At 50.5% G+C, this 16,850-nt stretch overlaps 1 protein-coding gene across 1 annotated transcript in view; it reads right to left on the bottom strand.

Moving 5' to 3' along the window:
- Positions 1-16,850, bottom strand: part of KSR2 (kinase suppressor of ras 2) — a 368,992-nt gene that overhangs the window by 124,824 nt on the left and 227,318 nt on the right. The gene's annotated exons all lie outside the window — the stretch shown is intronic.

A 16,850-nucleotide genomic window follows, 5' to 3' on the forward strand; every position in this document is an offset into this window, starting at 1 on the left:
CCCAGCTACTCGGGAGGCTGAGGCGGAAGGATTGCTTGAGCCCAGGAGTTTGAGGTTGCTTGGCTGATGCCACAGCACTCTAGCTCAGGTAACAGAGTGAGACTCTGTCTCAAAAAAAAAAAGCTTGAAAAGAGACAATAAAGAAAGTGAGAAGGCATGCCACAAATAAGAAGACATTTTCCACACATATACCAAAGCATGAGAATCCAGAATGCTTTCATTTCTAAAAATCAATAAGAAAAAGAGAGACCATTTAATAGGAAAAAAAATAGCAAAAATGTGAGGACATTTCACAGAGAATGGCCTCACCAGAGGCCCATAAACTTGTGAAATGCATGCTGAAATTAAGCCGAGGCACTATTGTATTCTTAACAGGTTGGCAAAAAAGTTAAAATAGCCTAGCCACATAAAAGTTGGCGAAGATGTGGAACAATGAGAACACCTATTCATGGCCAGTGAACATATAAATGGATATAACCATTCTGGGAGCCACTTATACATCATTTAGTCCGGCAATTTTCAAAATGGGGTTGATTTCGCCCCTCCAAGAGCACATTTGGCAATATCTGGGGCCATTTTGGTTTCAAAAGTGTCTGTGTTGGGGTTAGGAAGAAGAGTGCTACTAGCTGATAGCCAAGAATGCTGCTAATTATCAGGTGACTGGTACCACCAGAGGAGTTTACAAAACTGTCCTAAATGCTCAAGTGTACCAGAAGAATGTCCAAGAATGCCTTAAGATAAGCAAATAAATAAACAAGAAAGAATCCAAATATCCTTCAATAGAGGAATGCATACATTAATGGTGGCCTATTCATGCAGTGGAATGTTACTATATTTCTTCAATTTTAAAATGCCATTGACTAAGGTATATCATTAATTTATGAACCACTAAGAAAGGAAGAGGATGCCAATTAACCTAGGGCACAGTGCTTTCTCATATTGAAAACGTTTTACTTAAGTATTAAATCTCTTTTAGATTTATTTAGACATATTTGATCATATATCATGCTTCTCTGATCCCATGCCTTTCCGCATAGACAATATCACAGACTTTCTTTTTTTGTTTTAATGTCAAGTCAGAGAGTAATGATTTTGAAGATGCTTGAAATTCCAATGAAACTCAACTCACATAAGATCAACAACGAAGTGACAATGTTAGGAAGAGCCTTGTCGTCCACGTGCACTAGATGGGCAGGCGGTGACAGCTACAGCCCGACCCTGCCAGGCACACAGGGACCAGGAGGTGCCACAGATTGCAATTCATAGCCTTATTTCAGAGATGCTACACTACACACACAGACCTGGATGAATCTCAGAAACAGAACATTCAGGAAAAAAAGCAGCAGAGTATATGATCTCATTTTAACGAAGTTCAAAAACATGCAGAGTTAAACTACATACTATCTAGGTGCACGTGCATGTGAGGTATTCCACAAAGAAAAGCAAGACATAATAAAACAAACTCAGGATGGAACCATCTCTGGGAGAAAGGGAAGGGGTAGGCAATTAGGAGACGCCCATCCAGCCCTTCCAGGAGCTTGTGGTGTTCTATTCCTCAAGTTCAAGTTCACTGTTGAGCACACAGGTGTTCATTTTATCAGCGTCAGACTACAACGAGACAAGTGAAGAAGGAGCCCCAGCACAAAATTTAAGGGAGTGTCCAAAAAACTCAGGTATCAAGATAAAAATATTTGAATGCAACAATTTAAAAAAAAATCAAAATGAATGCCAAAAGAAAGATCTACAATCAACAAAGTTTCAGACTTTTTTTTTTTTTTTAAAGAGCTGGGGACTATGTTGCCCAGGCTGGATTTGAACTCCTGGACTCAGAAGTGATCCTCCTTGCCTCAGCCTCCCAAGCAGCTGCGACTACAGGCATGCGCCACCGTGCCCAGCATAGTATTAGACTTTTATATAAAGACAACCCTGCACCTCCGTGACACTGTTTCACTTGCTCCTCCCTAATCCCAGCCCTGGTTCAACTAAAACTTTATTTATAGAGACAGGCAGCCAGTCCATGCAGTTTGCTCACTTGATTTTTTTAAATATTGCATTAAAATATTTTTATCTTGATATCTGAGTTTTTTGGCTTCTCTTAAATTTTGCACCTAAAGCAAGTCGTTAGTTCCAGTCCTGCATTTTATTTCTTATTTAAAGTGCATACTTTATAGTGCATATATAAAGTGCATACTTTAAAGTATAAACATATACATAAGAGCACACACATACATATGTGTATATATAGACATGATTTTTTACTTGTAATATATTTTTTAATATATTTTACAGAAAGGGGAAACCAGTGAGAAGAACATGCAAAATAACACTGGGGGGGGGAGATGTCCCCTGCAGTAGCCTTCCTCCTAGTGGGAAAAACGTGCCCTTCAGACTTATCAGTCAATACCAGTGAGGGGCCAGGCACGGTGGCTCATGCCTATAATCCCAGCACTTTGGGAGGCCAAGGCAGGAAGACTGTTTGAGGCCAGGAGTTCAAGACCAGCCTGGGCAACATAGAAAGACCCCCATCTCTACAAAAAAAAAAAAAAAAAAGGCAATAGAAAAATTAGCCAGGTGTGGTGGCGCACACCGGTAGTCCCAGCTACTCAGGAATATCGTTTGAGCCCAGGAGTTTGAAGCTGCAGTGAGCTATGATGATGCCACTGCACTCCAGCCTGGGCAACAGAGAGAGAGATCTTGTCTCAAAAAAACAAAATTACTTGTAAGATCAAGGATGTTTCCTCCTGCAAACCCTAAACAGATCGGGGCAGGGGGGGAGGGGAGTGCTTCATTCCAGCCTCTGCCATCCTTGCCCAGCAGCCTTCTCCACCAGCCCCACCCGCCCCGTGGAATAGTCCAGTGCACTTCATGAGCCACCGTACTCAAGAACTCTGCCGTCTGTTCTTGAGTTTAATCTGTCACACTGCTGCAGGCTCAGTGGAAGAATCCTCATTTTCCAGATGGGGAAACTGAGTCTCTGAGAGGTTGACTAACCTGCCCGACGTTGCACAGTGAGGGATGGCAGGGCCAGGCTCACATTTGGGTTCTACCATGGGCCAAATGACAGGTGGCCTTTCTGAGTCGAGACTCGCTTTACCTGGTTTACTACTAACTCAGAAAGTGGAGGGGCGGGGGAAGGAGGACAGGAGGAGGCAAAAGGGGTTTCTCACGAAGCTCTTCTGACTAGGAAAACGGTTTAATCGTAAGAGCCTGTTCCCACCGCATTGCAGGCAGTGTAGACCCGCGCGCCTGCAGCTGGGCAGCGACAGCTGTGTCTAACAGGCTTCCGGCCACCCCTCCGCCCAGAGCCCCTGCGGACCTACCACAAGTCCCGATTCCCTTCCCTTCCGCAGCAAACAGCCACCCAGGGACCCCTGGGCCATTTTGGGAAGTGGCATTTAACTCTTTATGGTCACCGGGGGGCCGTGTGCGAGGCGATCACTTGAACACATTGACTGATGAGCAATTTCACAGCTGAGAAGAGCTCATGTCCCTTGCCCAAAAGCACCCCGTTTACTACCAGACGGATGACTCGGGCCCCGGGAAGCTGACGCATCAGCACGCCGCCTGCGCAACTCGGGGCTGGAGACGGGCCCCTCGCTGGTCTCCCAGGGCTGCGGTGACAAAGTGCCACACTCCGGACCGGACGGCTTCAAGCAACAGAAATGTCTTCTCTCCAAGTGTTGGAGGCCAGATGCTTTAATTCTTCGAGGTGACAGCAGGGCCACGTCCCTCCAAGGATCCCTGACGCTCCCTAGTTTCTGGTAGTGGCTATCCTTGGCATTGCTTGGCTTGGACTGTCACTCCAGCCTCTGCCTCCGTTGTCACATGGCCTTCCCCCAGTGCGTCTCTGTCCAAATTCCCTTCTTTGGATAAGGACGGCAGTCCTATTGGATTAGGGGCCCACCCGACTCCAGTGTGACCAGCATTTGAGAGCTGCCAGGGCCTCCTCTAAGTCTTGGGCATGAAGGTCAACAATTTTACCCTTGACCCTACCGCACAGCGTCTGACTTTGTAAGTCCCGCCAAAGCATCACCAGAGTGAATGAACGGACCACCCGTGGGTGGGGTGCGCGGATGTCTTATGCCCTCGGGACAGCTCTGTCCCACAGCCTGATCTGTCTCTGTCACCCACTCCAGGAGGCACAGTTGTGTCTGTAGTTCAAGCCTGCCTACCTGTCCCCCACTTCTTCCACCTCTACAAACGTGGATCCAGGGGGCCGAGCAGCTGTCTCGGTGTTAGCTTGGCTGAAGATGCAGAGAGAGGACGGATAATCCGACAGTCATCGGCGTGTCAGTGAGCAGGACAGCGCTGGTGAATCACAGCCCCACGGGGCCTCTGTACCCGTACATCACATGCGTCGCATCCCAGCCCCAAACCCGTCTTCGATTCTTTTTTCTCTAGGGCTTGGATACGGTTTGAGGTGAGAAGAAAAAGTTTGCAGCACTTGGATTTGCTGAAAACGGTATGTAGTGGGTCTCTGTCACTTACATCAGGAAGAGCCCTGACAATGCAATCTTGAAAGGCTCTAAGCCAGACACCCCGCTTTTGATTACAATCGCCACTCCTCTGTCCAGGTTATTTCCAAAAGGGAGAGAAGCTGGGTCAGACATTGTCCCCTTCCTCTGGACCCCTGAATCCCACCCTCAACTGTACACCTGCTCTTAGAGTCACACCTGTACAGAGGTCAGACTGTCCCCTTTGGGCAAACCCCAATTTCACAATCCGCCTTCCCACCCAATGTTTCTGGAAGCAGAACCTCAGATTGCCTGGAAAGAGTTCTAATGGGGCGGGCAGTCCCCTCAGTGTGGCCGAGCTGAGCCGTGGGCACAGTGACCCCTGACAGAGGAAACAGGGCCTTGGATAAATGTCTTGGCCTCTCATTACAGCCGAGCATAAAACGGCCTTGTTAAATAAAGTAGGGGTAAAAGGCTCATGAAAAAAACCACACTGCTCTGGCTCTTCTTGCAATTCCAAATCCAGCACTGAAAACGCTCATGTCTTCTGGAACACGTGTGTGTGCGTACATATGTGTGTGCATATATGTGTGTGTGCTTCTGCTGTCTCTTGGTATCAGTGGGAGATTGGTTCTAGGTCCCCCGGTTATGATTCTGAAAGCAAGGAATCTAATGCGGTACATCGGAAGTACACCATGGGTCAGAATTATAACAGATTATATCCGTTATCTAATGGAAGAAGATGAAATTGCTTACAAGAAACAGTTTTCTAAATACATAAAGAACAACGTTACTCCAGACATGATGTAGAAGAAAGCCCATGCTGCTATACGAGATAATCCAGTCTATGAAAAGAAGCCTAAGAAGTTAAGAAGAAGAGATGGAACCGTCCCAAAATGTCCCTTGCCCAGAAGAAAGATCCGGTAGCTCAAAAGAAGGCAAGCTTCCTCAGAGCTCAGGAGCGGGCTGCTGAAAGCTAAACCAAACAGCAATTATTTTATGAGGATTTTTGAGAAACAGGCAATAAACTTATTGAATAAGCAGCTAAAACAAAAAACAAAAAAAACTGTAACTTGCATATAACCTACTCATACCCTCGCATTCACTTTAAATCATCTCTAGAGTACTTATGTTACCAAACATGTGTTATACATATAGTTGTTGCACTGTATAATGCAGGAAAAATGACCCAAAAAAGTCTGTACACGTTCAGTAAATATGCAACATCCATTTTTTTCCATGAGTATTTTGGATTCACAGTTGGTTGAATCCACAGACATGGAATCCATGAATTTGAAGGGCCAAGTGTATAATAAATATATATGTTATATAAAATACATATTTTATTAACATGTGAGTGATCACTGATGCCACGTATTAGCTACTCACCATGTACCCGGCACTGTACTAGACTCGTACACTTGCTCAATCTTGACACCACTGCATGGTGAGGTCCTGTCATCCTCCCAACTTCCTAGATGAGCAACGAAGGCTCAGGGACATCATTTCCCAAGGCCTCGCAGCCGGCAGGGAGCAGAGCTGGGATCTGAAACCAGGTCTTGTTTAGCTCTGACGTCTGAGCGTAAACCAGGGGTCAACCAAAGCCCGCCCACCACCTGTCTTGTCAATAAAGCTTTATCAGGACGCAGCCCTGCCCGTTCAACTACGTGTGGCTGCTTTAATGCTACTACCGAGGCGCTGAGTAGCTGTGACAGACACTGCTGTCCTGCAAAGCGGAAGAAGGTGTCTGCTATTTGGCCCCTACAGGCGGAGCAGCTGGCCCCATCAGCATTCTGCAGCCTATGACATGTGGCACCGGTGTGTGTGGCCTCCCCCAGCCCCGCGAGCTTGGGAGGACTCACGCCATCATTCGCCCCATTTTATAGAGGGGAAATAGACAGGTGAGGTGACACACTAAGGTGGCCCTGAGAGCAGGGAAGAAAGAGGCCCTGTGCTTTCTGCTGCCGCGTGCTGACCTAACCCCAGAGGGTCTTGGCAAGCCCGAATTCGGGTGACAGAGTTCGCAGCCTCCGGGAAAAACACAGCAGCCTCGAGGTGCCATTCACGGTGGTTCTGGGCACTTCCAGAGAACGCTGTCCGCAAGGCTTGGGGACACAGGAAATAATTACGCCGGCTGGAAGCAGGCCAGAGTGTGCCAATTAACACCAAGGATCTGGGACCTCAGGTTTGTCACGGTAGGGTCAGCACTGAAGTCTCCCCAAAGGGGCACGGCCCCGGCCCTAGAGAGGTCCTCCTCTGCCATGGGCCCCTCCTTCCCGCCCCCCAGCCCGCAGCACCCAATGCTCGGCCTCCCCCCGGGACAGACGCCCTGGTTTCCTCCCTCCAGCCCCACACCTGCCACCAGCTCCATGTCATCTCTGCCAGCGGCAGAGGATTTCAAGGGACACGGCGCAGAAGGGCTGACAGCCCTCGCCAGCCTGGGGAGGGCGGGTAATTAGAGACGGCAGGGACAGGAGAGGGAGAAAGAGACGGCAAGAGGCAGAGGGAGAGAGAGACCGAGATGAGAGATGCTGCCACCGGAAGAAGACACCAAGAGCGTGAAAGCCACACAGAGACAGCTCGGGGGGAACCAACAGAAAAAGAGACAGGGCGGTTCAGAGAGACAGACCGACGTGACAGAGGAGGGGAGCAGAGGAGGGGAGGGAGCAAACACAGAGAAGGAGGGGACAGACGCAGGCGCTAGGCAGCCGCCCACACCCACGGGCTGTCACCCTGTGTCACAGCGGAGCGAAGAAGAGCTTGAACAGAGCAGCGCGGGGCACCCTGAAACCCTGAAACTGCTTTCATCCCCGGCCAAGAAGAATTTGGCTTGAGATGAAAACCCAGGTTCTCAGATCCTGCCCCGCAGCTGATGGGGCCAGGGCCCCAGGGCGCGGGTGTGCGCCAGCAGCCAACGTGGGCCCCGGGCGCCACGGGTGGGGGACCGTGACAAGTCCACCTGAGGCCCAGGAAGCAGCCTGTCGCTTGGAGAAGGAGGGACTCACACCTCCAGTTCAACATGGGTGACAAAGAGGCAAAATGCCCAGGGTGAAAACTCCGAGTTACCCAAGCTCCATCCCAGGGCCAGATATGTGGCCGGGAGGACAGGTTTGTGGCATGTTAGTGACGGTGGCGACCAGAAGTGCCAGGAGCATAGGCCTAAGAATGGGAAGAGAGGCTGGCCCCATCCTTTCCAAGAGAGAGGTTCCTGTTACAGGCGTGAGCAAAGGACAAACCAGTTATGGCCGGTTCGGTGGTCACAGATTGGTGGCCCCCATACACGTATTGCTTTACCTGTGATGGTTGTTTTAAAATATATATATTTTAATCTATCGCTAACAATTTAAAAATTGTGGGATTGTCTCCAAAAATCTAGATGTCCAGCTTTCTCTGAGAGGTTGAATAATCTAGTGACACTTTGATTCCCATAGGACAACAGCTGGCTGGAACCCAGTGGTGGCTGCCTTCATTAGAAGCAGGGAGGGGGTGCTCTGCAGTTTTCCACAGTCCTCACCCCTCCCTACTGCCTGACACCAAGTGCATCCTTCATCCCCAGTGAACCCGAAGGTCCTCAATCAGGATTTACTGAATAACCACCGTGTCCCTAGCATGAGGCATCGGGCTTTATTTATGGATTCAAAATAAACTTGTTCGGGGTCCACAATGCAGCAGGCCCTGAGGAGACAACAGTGGACAGGAAAGAAAAGGCATTACCTTTACAAAACACACAGTCTTGTGGACAAGACAGTCCTTATTCCGACAGTATTCTATCTCCTACAATTTTCACAATAACCCTGCAAAGAATGGTATTGTTATACCCATTTCTACGCATCAGGAAACTGAGGCTTGAGGATTTTCTTATGCATAGTGAGGCAGATGCTTGTGATCTGGGGTGTTATTGGATATATTTAACAACCATTATGGGATGGGCACTGGCTAATCAGAAACGCATCCAACCAACCATAAGACACACCAAGCCAATTAGGAAATATGCTCAGCCAACCGGAACACACATCCAACCAATCAGAAAATATGCCCAGCCAATCAGAACACACACTCAATGCATCAAAACACACCCACAACCAATCAGAACACACACCCAGCCAATCAGAATGCACACTCAGCCAGTCAAAATGTGCCCAGCCAACAGAGGCATAGTAACTGAAGATTTGCCCTGTTTGCTATTTTACCAGGCTGAGATAATGACACCTTGTCCATCTGAACAATTTCTGGTTTCAAAAGGATTATCACACACCTCCCAAGAATTAACAGGGTAGGCAGATATCACTGATATGCCCATTTGCCAGATGAAGAAACCAAGGCTCTGGAATGTTCGGCAATCTAACAGGAGCCGCGTAGCCAGGGGCAGCAGCCCTGGAAGGAAAACCCAGATTTCCCAACTCTTGGTTCAGAGCTTTTTGCCTGTATGCTCTGTGGCTTCCAAACCAACCAGACTGCCAAGTCCTCTGAGGTCAGGGACTGTAACACACATGTCTTTGACTTCCCTGTGATACTCGGCATCATATTTTACATGTCAGAAATGCAATTGACGCTAACTGCTGCATTCAGGTATGGGGGGCAGTGTGGTGTCCCCCAAACTGAATGACAATCAAAGCCGACCTAAACCCAAACACCAAACAACAATAGGAACAACCGCAATGCTTAGGTAATGAGCCTTTCATTTCATAGGTGTAACCACTCCACAAGAAAGGTATATTATGCCCATTTTAAATATGGGGAGACTGAGGCTTGGAGATGTTAAGTACAAGGAACACAGCCCAATGGAAGCACCTAGAAAACTGGAGACCTTTCTGTACAATGGTGAGATATTAATATATCCTGCTAACTCGGATCATGAACTCATTTGGCCAGTGGTGTGGAGATCCGGGTTTAAGGCCCAGCTCTGTCGCCCTGGCAAAGTCCTTTCTAATCTCTGGCCTCAGTTTCCCCATCTGTAAAAACGAGGGGCTGGACTCAGTGATTTCTCAGGCCCCTTCCAGCTCTGACATCTACGGCTAGAACAGAGATGAAACCTTGGGCGCCCCAACACCAAACACGACCTGCAAACGTGAGGAGTTAGTATTTAATATTGGCTTACTCGGCGTTGAAAGATTTATATAATTGCTCACTAACATTTTAAAACCGGGAGGGTTCTTGGAAAAAGGTTCTTGGAAATGGGCAGCTTTGCTCTTCTCAGGTGCCTCTCAGCACCCTGCAGGTGCCTCGGGCAGCAAGCCCTGTGCCAGTTGGTGTTTAAGGTGACACAGGGACGTTGAATAGGTTCGGAGCTGCCATTGTTGTTCCCGTTGGCCCTGGTGCCACCTTTCTCTATTCTTGTTTGGAAAGCAAGGAAGAGGTCAGCATTGGTTCCCTAGGGCTGTTGTCACAAACTGCCACACCCTGGGTGGCTTAAAACAAGAGAGATTTATTCCCTCATTGTTCTGGAGGCCAGAAGTCTAAAATCGAGGTGGCACTTGATTTTAAAAGCGTATGTCCCCTGCCTGTCTCCTGGCTTCTGGTGGCTCCAGCAATCCTTGGTGTTCCTTGGCTTTTAGACACAGCACTCCAGTCTCGGCCTCCATCGCCGCATGGCTCCCTGCTTCTGTCTGTGTCCAGTTGTCCTCTTTTTCTAAGGACACAGTCCTATTGGATTGGGGCCCGCCCCAACGACCTCATTTTAATTTGATCACACCTGCAAAGACCCTGTTTCCCAATAAGCTTACATTCGCAGGTGCGAGGACTAGGATTCGGGAGAATGTTCTGGAAGCCACCATCCTGCCCACAAGGCCCAATTTACCTCATTAAACCAGGATGGAAATGAACATGCAGCAGGGAGGGTGAACATGGCTTTGGAAACATAAGGACAGGCATGTCGCCAACAGAATCATGACAGCTTGACACATGTGTGGCAAGGCCAAGCGCCTGCATCTGGGCTTTTGTGTTAGTTTCTTGCACTTGGAGAGAAAGCTAGATTTAGGATAACTCCCCTCCCATCCCAGAGAAGCATCGGGAAGGCTGAGGGCCAGGCTCCTGAACACCGGGAGAGCCACAAGGCAGGCTAACAGGGCACACAGGGCTCCTTAGACTCTTGATCCTGCATGATGGAGTTTTCTAGAAAGACAGGATGCCCCAAGCAGGACACGACAGCACTGCTGCAGACATCCTGCCCGAACTGCACAGCCCAAGTCTGACCACGAGGAAACAGCAGACAGACCCAACTTGAGAGACACTCTATAAAGCCACTGACTCCTACTCTTCAAAGATGTCACAGTCACAAACAACAAAGGAAGGGTGAGACTCTGTGCAAGCTTGACTCCACAGCTAAATGCAATATGTGACCCTGTACCAGAAAAAAAATAAATTGCTTTAAAGGATACTATTGGGGCAATTGCTAAAATTGGAATATGGCTGTTAGATAAAACTACTGATTCAATGTCAAGTATACTGAAATCGGTAACTCTATGGCTATGTAAGAGTGAGCAACCCAGTCTCAAATGGTTCACAAAAACTGAGAGGGGTGAATGGAGAGATAGAGAAAGAGAGTAAGAGAAAGAGAGAACGAATGCACATAAATGTAAAAAAAAAAAGTTAAAAACTAGTGAATCAAGTAAAGGGGACACAGAAGTTCTTTGTATTATTCTTGCAACTTTTCTGTAAATTTGAAATGAGCTCAAAATGAAAGCTAAAAAAACAAAACTGTCATACGACTCAGTGATTCTGGGCTATCAGCCCGCAGAAAGCCCTGGAAGGCTGTGAACACTCAGCCCACTGGACCCCTCCCCAGAATTCCTGACTCAGCAGGTCTACGGGGAAAGGGTGAGAATTTCCATTTCTAACAGGCTCTCAGGTGCTACTGCCGCGGGTCTGGAACACACTTTGAGAACCCATGGGACTGCCTCATTTAAACTAGCCACCGAAAGAGTTAAAAGTGGCTGCTTCCGGGAGGCAGGGTTGGCGAAAGGACAATCAAGAGACCAGTGCTCTGCGGTGGGAATCTTCTTCTTTGGCGTGTAGCAGGTGATCCGTGCATTTTAGGGACCTGCTGTGACCTGAGCTTCAACAAGATGCCGGGCAAGGTGGGAGAGCCCTGTGCCTGCCGGGCCCGTGGGTGGTGGGGCAGACACCAGCACCGATGCCAACATTTCCGCTTGCTCCTTCTTGGGGAGCAAAGCCCTTTGGGTCACTCCAAGGGGACAGATGGTTGCCCCCTGGCATTGCCGCCGCTGCGCCAGGTCAGACCCAAACTGCTCAACATCTCTCCCAGTTCTGAGATGAGACTGCGGTTTAGGCAGCAAACTTCTGCCAAGACACACACATCTCCTCCTCCTCTTCTGGGAGGTAATGAACCTTGGCCTCAAGCCTCATTAAACCCCATTATATAATCACCCCCATCCTGAGTCTCTTTATAACCCTCCCAGTGGCTGCCTCCCGGGGAGCAGGCAGTTCAGCTTCGGCAGTCCTTATTGCTACCTGCTGTCTCCGGCAACAAGCCAGCGTCTGACTCAGCCTCAAGGTAACACGCGAGGCCAGGTTCTCAGCCGAGGGTCCACTCTCTCTTGCCTTGTCCCCAACACAAAGAGCGGGACTTGCTTAGAGAAGAGATGAAGAGAGCTGAGTGCCATCTTTCAAGACACCTCGTAAAGGACATTTCCTAAGACCTGGGCCTCCGACACAATTCCAGCTGGTGCCATTACCACCGAGATGGGGAAGTTCTGGAACCATCAGTCACTTGTCCCCTCTGAGAGCCACTGCCCTTCATGAAGTGCTCAGCCCTCACGGGCAGCTAATAGAGAGACACGCAGGAAACTCCAGGTGGCAAAAGGACTGTGTCATTCCTCATCTTCTACCAACGGTGTCTGGGATGAATGAGTTGCAGAAGCTGCCGGAAGCGAGTTCTTCTGGCCACTTTCTGGAACTGCCTGCCCCCTGCGGGGATGGCTACCACCTGGGACAAAAGATCCCTCGAACAGGGACAGCAGGGTCCAGGCGGGGTAACAAATGGTTAGCCAGGGTGGGTGCTGTCCTCTGAGTGTGCACAGCAAGCTAACAAAGGGGCATGGCCACGACACAGCCCCCCCAGTTTGGCAAGGTCGCTGGAGGGAACGCTCGAGCAAGTTCGGTTTCCTCCTTGATGAGCAAGCAGGTCTCCATGAAGGCGGCTTTGCAATTTCCCACCCCGGCATTGCAGAGCAGAATGGAGGATTCAGAATGAATGCAAGCTTCGCCTCTTCCCTGACCTTGTGGCCTCGGACCAGTTACTTAAACACTCTCAGCCTTAGTTTCTTCATCTGTAAAATGGGGATAATAAAGGTACACACCTTATAGAGGATTGTGGAGCAGAAATAATGAAAGTAAAGCGCTTTGTATGATGCCTGGAACATTGCCAACACACAACCGTGCCAATGGCTATCATCGTCATTGTCATCACTGTTACAAAGCCACCTCATCATACAACCTACGGCAATAGCTCCCAAAGCTACCCTTTGCCGAGATCCAAGCACCAGCCCCTGTGCTAGGACATTTACATGCATTTCCTCCTTTTATCCTCACTCCATCCTTGCTGGGCAGAAACTAGACGCAGGCGGTTGAGTGATTCACCCAGTGACTTATCAGCATCCAGTTAGTTGCTATAAACCCGAAATCACTTCCACCAGCCACTAATGAATGATGACAAATATCTACTCCATCCACCTAGATCAGGGGTCCTCAAACTTTTTTAAACAGGGGGCCAGTTCACTGTCCCGCAGACCGTTGGAGAGTGCGGTGCACATTCCACACATGCGCACTGTGGGCCCGGGACAAGTCGGCTGCTAAGCAGGACAAGCAGCGGCGGCAAAAACACCCGGCGGGCCGGATAAATGTCCTCGGCCCTCGGGCTGTAGTTTGAGGACACCTGGTCTAGATTGCACTTTTTCATTCTGAAGTAGCCTTTTTTCAGGGGACTTAGAAACACGCTGATGGATGTCAGCTAGATTCAGAGATCACCTACAAGGGACCACGGGCTCACAGCTCGAGGGACCAACACTGGTCCACGGGCGCAGGGCATCCAACCCAACACCACTGGAAGAGCATCACGGCACACCCAAAGGCAGCATGGCATAAATACAGCAATGGCGGACAGATGAGTCCACTGCTGTCTGCTTCCCAGGGAAGCGGGTTCATTCCTGAGGCAGCGTCTTCCACGTGGGACAGAAGAGTCTGGTATCTTGCGTGTTGTGTTGGCCGGAGCTGGGTGAGGCTATGGACATGAAGGGCTGGTGTGACTCAGAGACAGGTCCCTCCATCGGCTGAGTCTCCTGCCACTTCCTTCCCTTCCTCCCCCCACGAATCACCCCCAGACCAAGGAATCAGGGTAAGCCCCAAGGAGGTGAAGTCCTCCTTGTTGCCACTCGAGGTGGCCGGGCACCCCGAGGTTCTGGGGCTCGGCCACACGATACAGTAATGCCCATCTCCAGGCAGGAGCATCAGGGGCGACGAGATGGCGTGTCGCCACCCTTCACGGCGCAGAGCGGAGCCACAGCCGACAGGGACGAGCGGGCAGACAGACTCGGCCTGGCAGGGACGCAGCCCCAGGGTCCCTCGGCTGGGTCGGCAGGAGGGAGGCTGGCGCCCGGGCCCCGAAATCGGGGAGTTCTCTTCTGAAATTCAGGGTGGCAGGGAACAGGATCGCTGACAAGCAAGGAGAGGCCGGCAGCCGGTAGCTGTGTTCTCCAACCCCAAACCCAGCCTGGAGTCCCCCAAACTGGCATTCTCGGTGAGTCGAAACAGTTGCCTGGGAAAAGCTCAGTGGGCAGGCCTTGGAATCACAAAGTGTCTAAGCTCTGGAATTGACCCTCATGAAGCACGGACAGTTGGGGAAACTGAGACCCAGATACAGAAAGGAATTTGCGGCACTGAAGGGATGGAATGCAGGCCAGAGTTGGATCTGGATTCAGAACAGAACACAGGGACAAGATCAAGCACGTTCCTCAACCTCAGTTTCCCGATCTGTAAAATGGGAATAGTAACTGCCTGGTGGATTGTGGTGAGCCTTAACTATGGCAACGCAGCTGGCGTGCCAGGCAGAGACCAGGGTCGCAGAGGCAATTGGTGGCAACACTGAGAGAGGGAGAGAGCTTCTCACTTCCGAATCTGGGGCCCTCTCCATCACGCCAGGCTGCCTCTGTGTCCGTCACTTGTTAGAACCAACAGAAATACGAGTGGTCCATCGGAGGTCCGGCTAATACTCAGGTTACACACTCGCTTTCCCGCTGAGACTGAGACGCTGCCTTTCTCCTCTCTGGGGGATCACAGGGCACCCCCTTTCCATTCAGGGACCAAGACTGTCAAGAGGCGATTGTGCTTCTGGGCGCCTCTTAGTGCTGGGGCTGCGTTTATAACAATTAAGGACTTTGTTTTTGCCCACGGGTGAGCACAAAGGCCTCTCCTCTTTGATGGAGACCAGGGCAGGGGCAAAAAGTGAGAAGCAGGAAGGAGATGGTTTTACTTTTGGCCCAAACTAAAGCGTAGTCTAGTGGTCAAAGCCCCAGAGGTGGCATGCTGACATTCGCTGGTAGGATGGCGGTGGCCAAGGACAGATGGCGGCGGAGGCAGCCGACCAGCGTCATGCCAAGGTAAATGCCAAGCACTCTTGGGGCCCTGGGAAGTGGGGGTGGGGAGGGAGTGAACTCTAAGGCACTGCACCACAGCAGCCCAAAATTAATCATCGGACCAGATGCTACCAGGGAAAGGGAGCTAGCCAACATCACCATGGCAGCTACCATTTATTATGGGCTTGTTGTGTGCCAGGCTCCGGGCAGAGGACACGGCACGCCCGAGCCTACCTAATCCTCACGGCCATCCACAAGGTGAACCTGTTATTTATCGGCCCCATTTTACAGATGAGGAATCTGAGGTGCGGAAAGGCTCTTAACCCACTCGAGGCCGGGCACGCGGCTCGAGAGTAGCACCGCTGGGATTCGGGCCCAGGCGTCTGTTCCTGGCCGGGGCATCTGTCCCGCCCAGCTGCTGCTGCACGTTCGACACCCCCGCCGCCCCCTCCTCATCGGCTGCTCTCAGACCACCACCCAGCACTTCCGCCCTCTCGGACAGTGATTTCTCGTGACAGTTTAATGAACTGGCCCTCTGTGGCCGGCCTGAGGGTCAAGGGTGCTATTTCAGCTTGCCGGATGCAGGGCCTGCACGCCCTGGGCACCGAGACGGGGCGATCTCTGCATCGTCCCCTGACTGCTGTCCACGCGGGCACCTCCCCGTCCAGACCCGCGGCCGACTCCTGCCGTGGACGCGCCACACGCATTTGAGGGCCGCAAACCGAGTTCCCCACTCGGCCCCAGCCCCGCCGCCTGGCTGGGTGTGGGAGGCTCTATTTGCCTTTTGTCCAGGGAGAGGAACTAATCGATTTCATCAAATTCTCCAAGGGTCAACAGTGGCCCTTAAAACCCGTTTAAGAACACTTAGGAAAAGGTAACACACAAAGAACTCCACGTTTAGAGAAAGGCACCGTGCTGGATATTTGAGGGATCGTGGCCATTGAGTCGTGTGTGATGATTAAGCTTGTGTACTCCGGAGTTAGAAAGAACCAGATTCAAATCCCAGCTCAATGACTCCATAGCTGTATGACTCTGGGCAAGTTCTTCGATGTCCCCGAGCCTCAGTTTGCTCATCTGTACAGTGGGAATGAAATGATCCATCTGCACAACGTACTATTGCAAGAACTAAATGAGGGCCTGAATGTGGAGCCATTAACCCGTACTAGAGCTCAGCAGAGGCATCTTATTATTTTGTCAGAGCAGCAACAAAACACGCACAGCCTGTGGCTGTATTAGGGGTCAGGGGTTATTTCTGCCACACTCTCGAAACCCTTCCTCCTCCTGAGTACCCGATCAATAAAAGTTGCTGCGTTCGCTGGAGGCCTGGGCTTTATTATTCAGGGGGCGCTCCCCTCCGACCGCGTCTGAGACTGCTCAGCAAATTGGGTCTCTGGGTAGAGAAGATTAAACGCCTTCTGAAACCTCAGCCCTCCATCGCCAGAAAGTTCCATTTCTGCTCCGAGTAATAACCACTCTGTCTCCGGCAGAAATTCGTCAGCAGAGAATGTAACCCTCCCCCCAGGCCACACTCAGCCCGGTTTGCACCCAAATACATCTTTGAGATGTAAAGGTTATACGTATTGACCCGAGTGGGGTGGAAAAAAAAAATACGAAATGTAATCACAGATGCCTTAGCCAGAGTGGCCAAGAAAAATCCTGTAATCAGGTAGCTGAGAGGCAGCGGGCAGAGAAAGGGCTGATGGTTCCCTGAATGCCCTGCCTGCCTGCTTTCATCTGTCATTCATCCACACCTGCAGGCGAAGGAGCAGGAAGTGGGGACCAGTGACAACAGCCAGTCAACCTCCTA

The sequence above is a fragment of the Microcebus murinus genome, chromosome 22 (genome assembly GCF_040939455.1).
Source record: "Microcebus murinus isolate Inina chromosome 22, M.murinus_Inina_mat1.0, whole genome shotgun sequence".
NCBI lineage: Eukaryota > Metazoa > Chordata > Mammalia > Primates > Cheirogaleidae > Microcebus > Microcebus murinus.